Source organism: Phyllobates terribilis, unplaced genomic scaffold (assembly GCF_046119375.1).
Source record: "Phyllobates terribilis strain yellow unplaced genomic scaffold, ASM4611937v1 Scaffold_4__5_contigs__length_816908805, whole genome shotgun sequence".
Lineage (NCBI taxonomy): Eukaryota > Metazoa > Chordata > Amphibia > Anura > Dendrobatidae > Phyllobates > Phyllobates terribilis.
In genome coordinates this window covers 16,951,726-16,961,688 of record NW_027362764.1, presented here as the reverse complement: position 1 = coordinate 16,961,688, position 9,963 = coordinate 16,951,726, and positions in this window count along the sequence as shown.

Here is a 9,963-nt window from a genome sequence, read left to right as displayed (position 1 = left end):
AGAAAGAGATTGAAGCTCGTTATGCACAGCTTCAGGCGGGGAAGGAGTACGCTGACAAACTGGAGTCCGTTCCTCCATTAAATGAGCTGACAGAAAATCCCCGGAGGTAGGTTCTAATGAAGAATTAATAACCCGCAATGTACACAGGGAAAGAGGGCGCCTATAACAGGGTGGGAGAACCAGTGGTGCGGCCATTTCTCCAAAGTGTTCCAGGAGCAATTTCCCTAGACAACACCCCCAGGCCACATATTCCTCATCCTACTGTGAGCCGCCTGTGTGGTCTAAACCTGCTCCTGTGGCTGCAGCGTCTCCGGACTTGTTTCCATAAAGCACATCGGGGACATCATTGGTCCGTGATTACACAGGAGCTGCTGACAGCGTCTCCAGACTTGTCTCCATCGGGGACGTCATTGGTCAGTGATTACACAGGAGCAGCAGCGTCTCCAGACTTGTCTCCATCAGGCACATCGGGGACGTCATTGGTCGGTGATTACACAGGAGCAGCAGCGTCTCTGGACTTGTCTCCATCAGGCACATCGGGGACGTCATTGGTCGGTGATTACACAGGAGCAGCAGCGTCTCCGGACTTGTCTCCATCAGGCACATCGGGGACGTCATTGGTCGGTGATTACACAGGAGCAGCAGCGTCTCCGGACTTGTCTCCATCAGGCACATCAGGGATGTCATTGGTTGGTGATTACACAGGAGCAGCAGCGTCTCCAGACTTGTCTCCATCAAGCACATCTGGGACGTCATTGGTCGATGATTACAATGAAGCTGCCGGCAGAGTCTCTGGACTTGTCTCCATCGAGCACATCGCGGACGTCACTGGTCGGTGATTACACAGGAGCTGCCGGCAGCGTCTCCAGACTTGTATCCATTGGTGACGTCATTGGTCGGTGATTACACAGGAGCTGCCGGCAGCGTCTCCAGACTTGTCTCCATTGGGGACGTCATTGGTCGGTGATTACACAGGAGCTGCCGGCAGCGTCTCCGGACTTGTCTCTATCGAGCACATTGAGGACCTCTTTGGTCGGTGATTACACAGGAGCTGCCGGCAGCGTCTCCGGACTTGTCTCCATCAGGCACATCGGGGATGTCATTGGTCGGTGATTACACAGGAGCAGCAGCGTCTCCGGACTTGTCTCCATCAGGCACATCGGGGACGTCATTGGTCGGTGATTACACAGGAGCAGCAGCGTCTCCGGACTTGTCTTCATCAGGCACATCAGGGATGTCATTGGTTGGTGATTACACAGGAGCAGCAGCGTCTCCAGACTTGTCTCCATCAAGCACATCTGGGACGTCATTGGTCGATGATTACAATGAAGCTGCCGGCAGAGTCTCTGGACTTGTCTCCATTGAGCACATCGCGGACGTCACTGGGTCGGTGATTACACAGGAGCTGCCGGCAGCGTCTCCAGACTTGTATCCATTGGGGACGTCATTGGTCGGTGATTACACAGGAGCTGCCGGCAGCGTCTCCGGACTTGTCTCTATCGAGCACATTGAGGACCTCTTTGGTCGGTGATTACACAGGAGCTGCCGGCAGCGTCTCCGGACTTGTCTCTATCGAGCACATTGAGGACCTCTTTGGTCGGTGATTACACAGGAGCTGCCGGCAGCGGATCCTGATGATTTGTACAATCAGCGGCAGAAGCTTCCTCAGACGACCATTAATGACCTCAGTGACGGCAGCCGAGGCCGGAGGTGCCGGGGTTACTGCAGAGGCTCAGACTCCGGACTGGAGAATCATGAAATTGTGATAACGTTGTTTCTATTTTTTCATCATTTATGATCAGTGAGGTCTCCATCCTGTGATTTGCATCATTCACTTCTTTTTGGTGCTGTAGTTTCCATATAGAGAAGTACATGCTGTACAGTAGACCGCTTTCCCAGCCTGCATAGACTTGTGTAATGTCTGCTGTACCGTACACTGCCTCTACATGCTGCACATTCTTGTTTTTTCTGTAGTACCTCTGATGATTTTTTTTTTTACTTTTATTGCCATATCGTCTCTCGTGCTTCTGCTGCTGTCTGAGGTTCTGCTCCTGAGTGATGACTTATAATTTACAAGGTTCCATGTCTGAATATTCTGTATAATATAATGTTTCTGCGGGGAGGGGGGGAGGGGTTGAAAGAAAACAGCAATTGGTTAATATTTTTGAGATTTGTTTTTACGGCGTCCATTGTGTGGTAGAGATGACTTATTAACTTTATTATTTCAGTCCGTTAATTTCTGGCAAAACCAAATTTACATTTTTATATCTTACTTGTTTTTTTTTTTTTAAAACTAAAAAAAAAAACCTTTAAGAAAAAGGGGAAAAAATTAATTTCTATACTGTAGTGTTTAATGCCTGCGACGAACACAGAGATGTCTGACCTGGAGGTCTTTATTGGTCCCCCGGCTGTCATGGATACTTATAATTGCATCCCTAGCGTGGCAGCGGGGGTCCCTCTAACTGCTTGGATGCTGCAGGTGTCAGTGACTGTGTTTGCAGCAGCAGTCAGCGGTACGTAGCAGCAGCAGTCAGCGGTACGTAGCAGCAGCAGTCAGCGGTACGTAGCAGCAGCAGTCAGCGGTACGTAGCAGCAGCAGTCAGCGGTACGTAGCAGCAGCAGTCAGCGGTACGTAGCAGCAGCAGTCAGCGGTACGTAGCAGCAGCAGTCAGCGGTACGTAGCAGCAGCAGTCAGCGGTACGTAGCAGCTGCCACCTGCTGTCCATGGTGCGGGCTCTGCGCCACACTGTACATGGGAAGTACCAGCTGCCATCACGGTGCAGGCAGAAAGGGGGTAAGTGGAATAATGGGCTTCTCTTTTTATAGGAAAGGTAGATCCTCATTGAGGTGTTACAGTGTACGCCGTACACAGCACAAGGTCCCGTCTTGTCAGCATGGCTGCCTTCTTCCAGAATTGGCTCCGCGCCCGTCCATGGGTTGGGTCTGGCATTGCAGTGAATTAGAATTTTGGTGCCGATTTCCCTTTCTGCAGATTTTGGTGTTTATCCACAGATAATCCACAGATAATCTACAGATAATCCCCAGATAATCCATGTGGAAGGGTTTGTACTCCACTGTATCACAGCAATCGCTCTTCCCATTATTGACCACACAGGACACAGGTATAAGGATGTAACACTGTCTATCCAAAGAAAGCAGCGTCCAGAAGAAGGCACCGAATACACAGACACCTCTACTGATCCATACATTGTAGCGTCTAGGGATCCGGAGACTGTTTGTATCTGCACAGGAGGAGAGAACAAGTAACGGAACTGCTGCTCCAGATAGAGCGGAATGCGCATCTTCTGGGGTTCTGTAGAACAGGAGGATGCAATATAGTGACTACAATCCTCAGGCCGCGGCACAGAGGACCCCCCATCCCCAGGCCGCGGCACAGAGGACCCCCCATCCCCAGGCCACGGCACAGAGGACCCCCCATCCCCAGGCCGCGGCACAGAGGACCCCCCATCCCCAGGCCGCGGCACAGAGGACCCCCCCATCCCCATCCCCAGGCCGCGGCACAGAGGACCCCCGATCCCCAGGCCGCGGCACAGAGGACCCCCGATCCTCAGGCCGCGGCACAGAGGACCCCCGATCCTCAGGCCGCGGCACAGAGGACCCCCGATCCTCAGGCCGCGGCACAGAGGACCCCCGATCCTCAGGCCGCGGCACAGAGGACCCCCGATCCTCAGGCCGCGGCTCTGACAGATGACACCTTGTATCCCCCATTAATGTTTTCCGTTTAGAACAGATAAATGGAATTCGCATCCTGCGCAGCCTTGTTCCAGATGGAAGCCGAGGGTCCCATTCATCTATACGGGGTCCGTCTGTGTTTGTTGTTTATTTTAAGAATGGAAAAAACAATCCCGCAGGCAGAACTGCTCCTGTCTCAAGAATCAATCTCTCTCCAACATGTGCACCATTGTCTACGGTACTGGAGAAGATGGCCGAGTACGGTGCTCGGTGTCTCCTAGTGCTGCAGAGATGGGGGTCCTCATATCACCACCTCACTACTCCGAAGGGGCTCTGCAGAAACCATTCTCACTATCACTGGGGGTCCGACCACTGTGACCTCCACCGATCCGAAGATCTTGAGCATGTGCACCAATGTCTATGGGACTATAGTGTCTCCTGGTGATGGAGTGATGGTCCGCATACATGACTGTAATGATGCAGGAGGACCCACCTTTTGGATAGTGATAGCTGACTGATTGCTGGGGGTCTCTGACCACTGTGACCTCCATCAATCCTGAGATCTCGATCATGTGCCTGAGATATCGCAGTACAGAGCCCGGCTGCAGCTGAGGGGCACATGGCGCATGCATGACCGGATCTCCACCCAGAAGGGCACGGCGGAGCCCCATTCTCAGGATTGCTGGGGGTAGCAGCAGTCGGACTCCCAATGATCAGCAAGTTGTTAGTTTTCCTGTAATAACTTTCCGCCTCGGTATAATCCTTTCATTTATTTTTCATCCATTATCGATCAAACGTTCCCATCATTCATCTATTCTGTATCTCATTGTCCTCACAGTGAGGGGTCCGGAAGCAGAGGCCGGAAAGCTCTGCTCGCTCTGCAGCCCACAGGTCGGACTCTGGGGCCACATAAATGTTGTGATATTCTATTGCATTAGACTAAAGATACCGCTCACACACATATATATATATACATACACACATACAGTGAAGGAAATAAGTATTTGACCCCTTGCTGTTTTTGTACGTTTGCCCACTGACAAAGACATGAACAGTCTATAATTTTAAGGGTCGGTTAATTTTAACATCGAGAGATAAAATATCCAAAAAGAAATCAAGAAAATCACATTGTATAAATTAGATACTTTTTTTTTGCATTTTGCAGTGAGAAATAAGTATTTGATCCCCTACAAACCATTATGAGTTCTGGCTCCTACAGACCAGTTAGACGCTCCTAATCAACTCGTTACCTGCAGTATAGACAGCTGTCTTACATAGTCACCTGTAAAACAGACTCCACAGACTCAATTAATCAGTCTGACTCTAACCTCTACAACATGGGCAAGACCAAAGAGCTTCCTACCGATGTCAGGGACAAGATCATAGACCTGCACAAAGCTGGAATGGGCTAAAAAACCATAAGGAAGACGCTGGGTGAGAAGGAGACAACTGTTGGTGCAATAGTAAGAAAATGGAAGAAATACAAAATGACTGTCAATCGACATCGATCTGAGGCACCATGCAAAATCTCACCTCGTGGGGTATCCTTTATCATGAAGAAGGTGAGAGATCAGCCATAAACTACACGGGGGGGAACTTGTTAACGATCTCAAGGCAGCTGGGACCACAGTCACCAAGAAAACCATTGGAAACACATTACGTCTTAAAGGTTTAAAATCCTGCAGTGCCCACAAGGTCCCCCTGCTCAAGAAGACACATGTGCAGGCCCGTCTGAAGTTCGCCAATGAACACCTGGATGATTCTGTGAGTTATTGGGAGAAGGAGCTGTGGTCAGATGAGACAAAAATTGAGCTCTTTTGCATTAACTCAACTCGCTGTGTTTGGAGGAAGAAGAAGGATGAGTACAACCCTAAGAACATCGTCCCAACCGTGAAGCATGGTGGAGGAAACATTTATACTTTGGGGGTACTTTTCTGCAAAGGGGACAAGACGACTGCACCGTACTGAAGGGAAGATGAATGGGGTCATGTATCGCGAGATTTTAGCCAACAACCTCCTTCCCTCAGTAAGAGCATTGAAGATGGGTCGTGGCTGGGTCTTCCAGCAAGACAATGACCCAAAACATACAGCCAAGGCAACAAAAGAGTGGCTCAAAAAGAAGCACAGTAAGGTCATGGAGTGGCCTAGCCAGTCTCCAGACCTTAATCCCATAGAAAACTTATGGAGGGAGTTGAAGCTCCGAGTTGCCAAGGGACAGCCTCAAAATCTGAATGATTTAGAGATGATCTGCAAAGAGGAGTGGACCAGAACTCCTCCTGACATGTGCGCAACCCTCATCATCAACTGCAAACAACGTCTGACTGCTGTGCTTGCCAACAAGGGTTTTGTCAGTGGGCAAACTTACAAAAACAGTAAGGGGTCAAATACTTATTTCCTTCACTGTATAAACTCAGACGTGACTCGTAGGACTCCCTGATCTGGCCGGAGATCACAGGCTCCTCGCCGGCTCTGTGTAATTTGCAGACTTTTGGGATTATCCGAGCAGCAGAACCTTCACATATTGATTGTGGTCAGCGCTGTCCGCTCCGCAGCTCCGCCAGGTACTGACCGGCCTGTGGCTGCAGATAAGAGCTCGCGGTGTAGATAGACTGTCGTATCATTAACCTGCAAAGTGAAAAGATCATCCTCCCTTCCCTCCGTCATCTATTGTTATTGACCTGGGATTCATTAGTCCGGACTGGTGTGAACTCACCGGATAATGGACCGGCACCGAGGCAGAAAAGAGAGAGCGCGAGAGCTTTGTAGGACTGTGGGGCCGAGTCATCATCTACAACTACGGAAAGCCCTTTCCTTCTTCGCCTTGTATTCGCTGTCCTTTGGCGCACGCGGTTCATGAATTCGGCAAAAAAAATAATGTTGCCTTTAATTAGTTTTTGCAAATTTGCTTGAATTAAAAAAGTCATCAATTCTTAAAAAGTTGCAAAAATCCCACCAAACTCCACAAGAGGCGTGAAGAGAGAAGCGCAAAAAAGCCACACTTGGTAAAAGCTGCAATTTTATGACTTTGTCTAAAACATCCGGACGACCAAAAATGTCGAGAAAAAATGAAACAGCCCAAAAAAAAACAAATGACGTAAAAGGTGGCGCAGAATGTGTAGAGCATAAAGCGCAAACACTAAAGGATCCAGAGCAGAGACACTGACTCCAGGAAAGTGCAGAGACGGCAGCGATGAATCTGGGCCAGAGCTGGTGACGTGCGGAGAATCAGAGGCCGTGCGGAGGATCAGAGGCCGTGCGGAGGATCAGAGGCCGTGCGACAGATGATGGGAGTCCTTCCATGGGAAGTAGCAGAATAAAGCTGACCGGATGTGATACAGAGTAACGGAGGACTGGATCACACAATAACCTCTATGATTGTAGACACAAGTGTGAGTTACAGAATCAGCGCCTCAGCTGTCCACAGGTTGGACCTGGTATTGCACCTCAGACCCATTCATTCAGTAAGGCTGGGCTGCATTACCAAACACAACCTGTGGACAGGTGTGGAGCTGTTTCTGGAAGAGAGAGCCTGGGTTATTTTAAATCATGTACTAGCCCTTTAACAAAACCAGAAGGCCACATCCGTCATGGCTCCCAGCAGGGCAAAACCGCAGGTGGCAGCTCAGGTAATGGGGCAGCATTGCCGAAACACATGATAATGTCACGGTTAATCCCATAGTGCCGGGCGGGTGGCATCGTGTCTGGACTTGTGCTGTCACATAATGGCCATGTTTCTCCTCACCTCTCCACCCCCCATGGAGAGACAGCACGGCTGCGGAGAAGACGGAGATCGCGGAAAAGACGGAGAAGACGGAGTTTGCGGAGAAGACAGAGTTTGCGGAGAAGACAGAGTTTGCGGAGAAGACAGAGTTTGCGGAGAAGACAGAGTTTGCGGAGAAGACAGAGTTTGCGGAGAAGACAGAGTTTGCGGAGAAGACAGAGTTTGCGGAGAAGACAGAGTTTGCGGAGAAGACAGAGTTTGCGGAGAAGACAGAGTTTGCGGAGAAGACAGAGTTTGCGGAGAAGACAGAGTTTGCGGAGAAGACAGAGTTTGCGGAGAAGACAGAGTTTGCGGAGAAGACAGAGTTTGCGGAGAAGACAGAGTTTGCGGAGAAGACAGAGTTTGCGGAGAAGACAGAGTTTGCGGAGAAGACAGAGTTTGCGGAGAAGACAGAGTTTGCGGAGAAGACAGAGTTTGCGGAGAAGACAGAGTTTGCGGAGAAGACAGAGTTTGCGGAGAAGACAGAGTTCGCGGAGAAGACAGAGTTCGCGGAAAAGACAGAGATCGCGGAAAAGACAGAGATCGCGGAAAAGACAGATCGCGGAAAAGACAGAGATCGCGGAAAAGACGGAGAAGACTGAGATCGCGGAAAAGACGGAGATCACGGAGATCGCGGAGAAGACGGAGATCGCGGAAAAGACGGAGAAGACGGAGATCACGGAAAAGACGGAGAAGACGGAGATCGTGGAAAAGACGGAGATCGTGGAAAAGACGGAGATCGTGGAAAAGACGGAGATCGCGGAAAAGACGGAGAAGACTGAGATCGCGTAAAAGACGGAGACCGCGGAAAAGACGGAGAAGATGGAGATCGCGGAAAAGACGGAGACCGCGGAAAAGATGGAGAACACGGAGATCACAGGGAACATGGAGAACACTGAGAAGACAGATCACAGAGAGCATGGAAAAGAAGGAGAAGACAGAACACTGAGATTGCGGAGAACACTGAGATCACAGAGAAGACTTCTGCCCAGTTTTCTTCTAGATTTATTGTATAGTGACCGGAGACGATGTCTGTCAAGGTCCATAATATTACAGAGGAGGATCAGACAACAGCTGCCAACACATTTACAGAGAATCGATTAGATGAGGCCAGGCCATTTATTCAGTGTCCTAAAAATCTGGGAGTGAATCAGTGAAGGAGCTGGTTCTTTACAGTACAGGCAGTGAATCTGTACAGTGGCATTCTCAGCAGCTGATTCTTTACTGTAAGAGCAGTGAATCTGTAGAGTGGCATTCTCAGCAGCTGATTCTCTACTGTAAGAGCAGTGAATCTGTAGAGTGGCATTCTCAGCAGCTGATTCTCTACTGTAAGAGCAGTGAATCTGTAGAGTGGCATTCTCAGCTGCTGATTCTCTACTGTAAGAGCAGTGAATCTGTAGAGTGGCATTCTCAACTGCTGATTCTCTACTGTAAGAGCAGTGAATCTGTAGAGTAGCATTCTCAGCAGCTGATTCTCTACTGTAAGAGCAGTGAATCTGTAGAGTGGCATTCTCAGCTGCTGATTCTCTACTGTAAGAGCAGTGAATCTGTACAGTGGCATTCTCAGCTGCTGATTCTCTACTGTAAGAGCAGTGAATCTGTACAGTGGCATTCTCAGCAGCTGATTCTCTACTGTAAGAGCAGTGAATCTGTGCAGCATCTTCCCTAGGAGCTGGTTCCTTACTGTAATAGCTGGAAATCTATGACGTGGTTATCGCATTTGGGCCAGGAAGGATTCTTCCCTTTGGGGGGCTCGTGCCTCGGGATTGCTTGTCTTGCAGCCTTTCCTTCATCACTTCTTTCCCGTTGCTGGTGGAACTTGTGTCTCTTTCCTCCATACTGTATACATCGTTACGTCCCCCGTCACATATGTGGCCTCGTGAGGGTCCCTGGTGATGACCACACATCTTGGGGGGGCGGCAGGCCCTCTCCTCCGTGGCGTCCCCAGCAGCGGCGGATGACTTGTGTTATGCGTTTGCATTGATATTTCCTGTTTTCTCTTGTAGCTCATCTTCATCATCCTCCACATGAATACATCTGAGCCTGTCCTGGGCCGGAGAGTCTCACATGTATGTCTGTATTCATCATCATCATCCTCTGTACCCCCGCCTCTCCATCTGCCATCCCGGTCTCTTCCCATCCTTTTCCGGGGCCCATGAATCCCTGCTGTATGAAATCCAGGGGCTGTGGATGCTGCAGTCGGTGTGCGAGACCCTGCGATACAATGAATGTTGCACGGGGTCCTATGATACTTACCCTTACATTCAGGGGTGGAGATGACTAATGGCGTCCACTGTGGATAGACTAATTGTAACTTACAGTATTCCGATAGTATCACCTGACAGCAGACGTCAAAATGCGACACCAGGACCACCACCCCTATGTGGGCCCATTATACTGTATGGAGGACTATGTGGGGCCCATTATACTGTATGGAGGACTATGTGGGGCCCATTATACTGTATGGAGGACTATGTGGGGCCCATTATACTGTATGGAGGACTATGTGG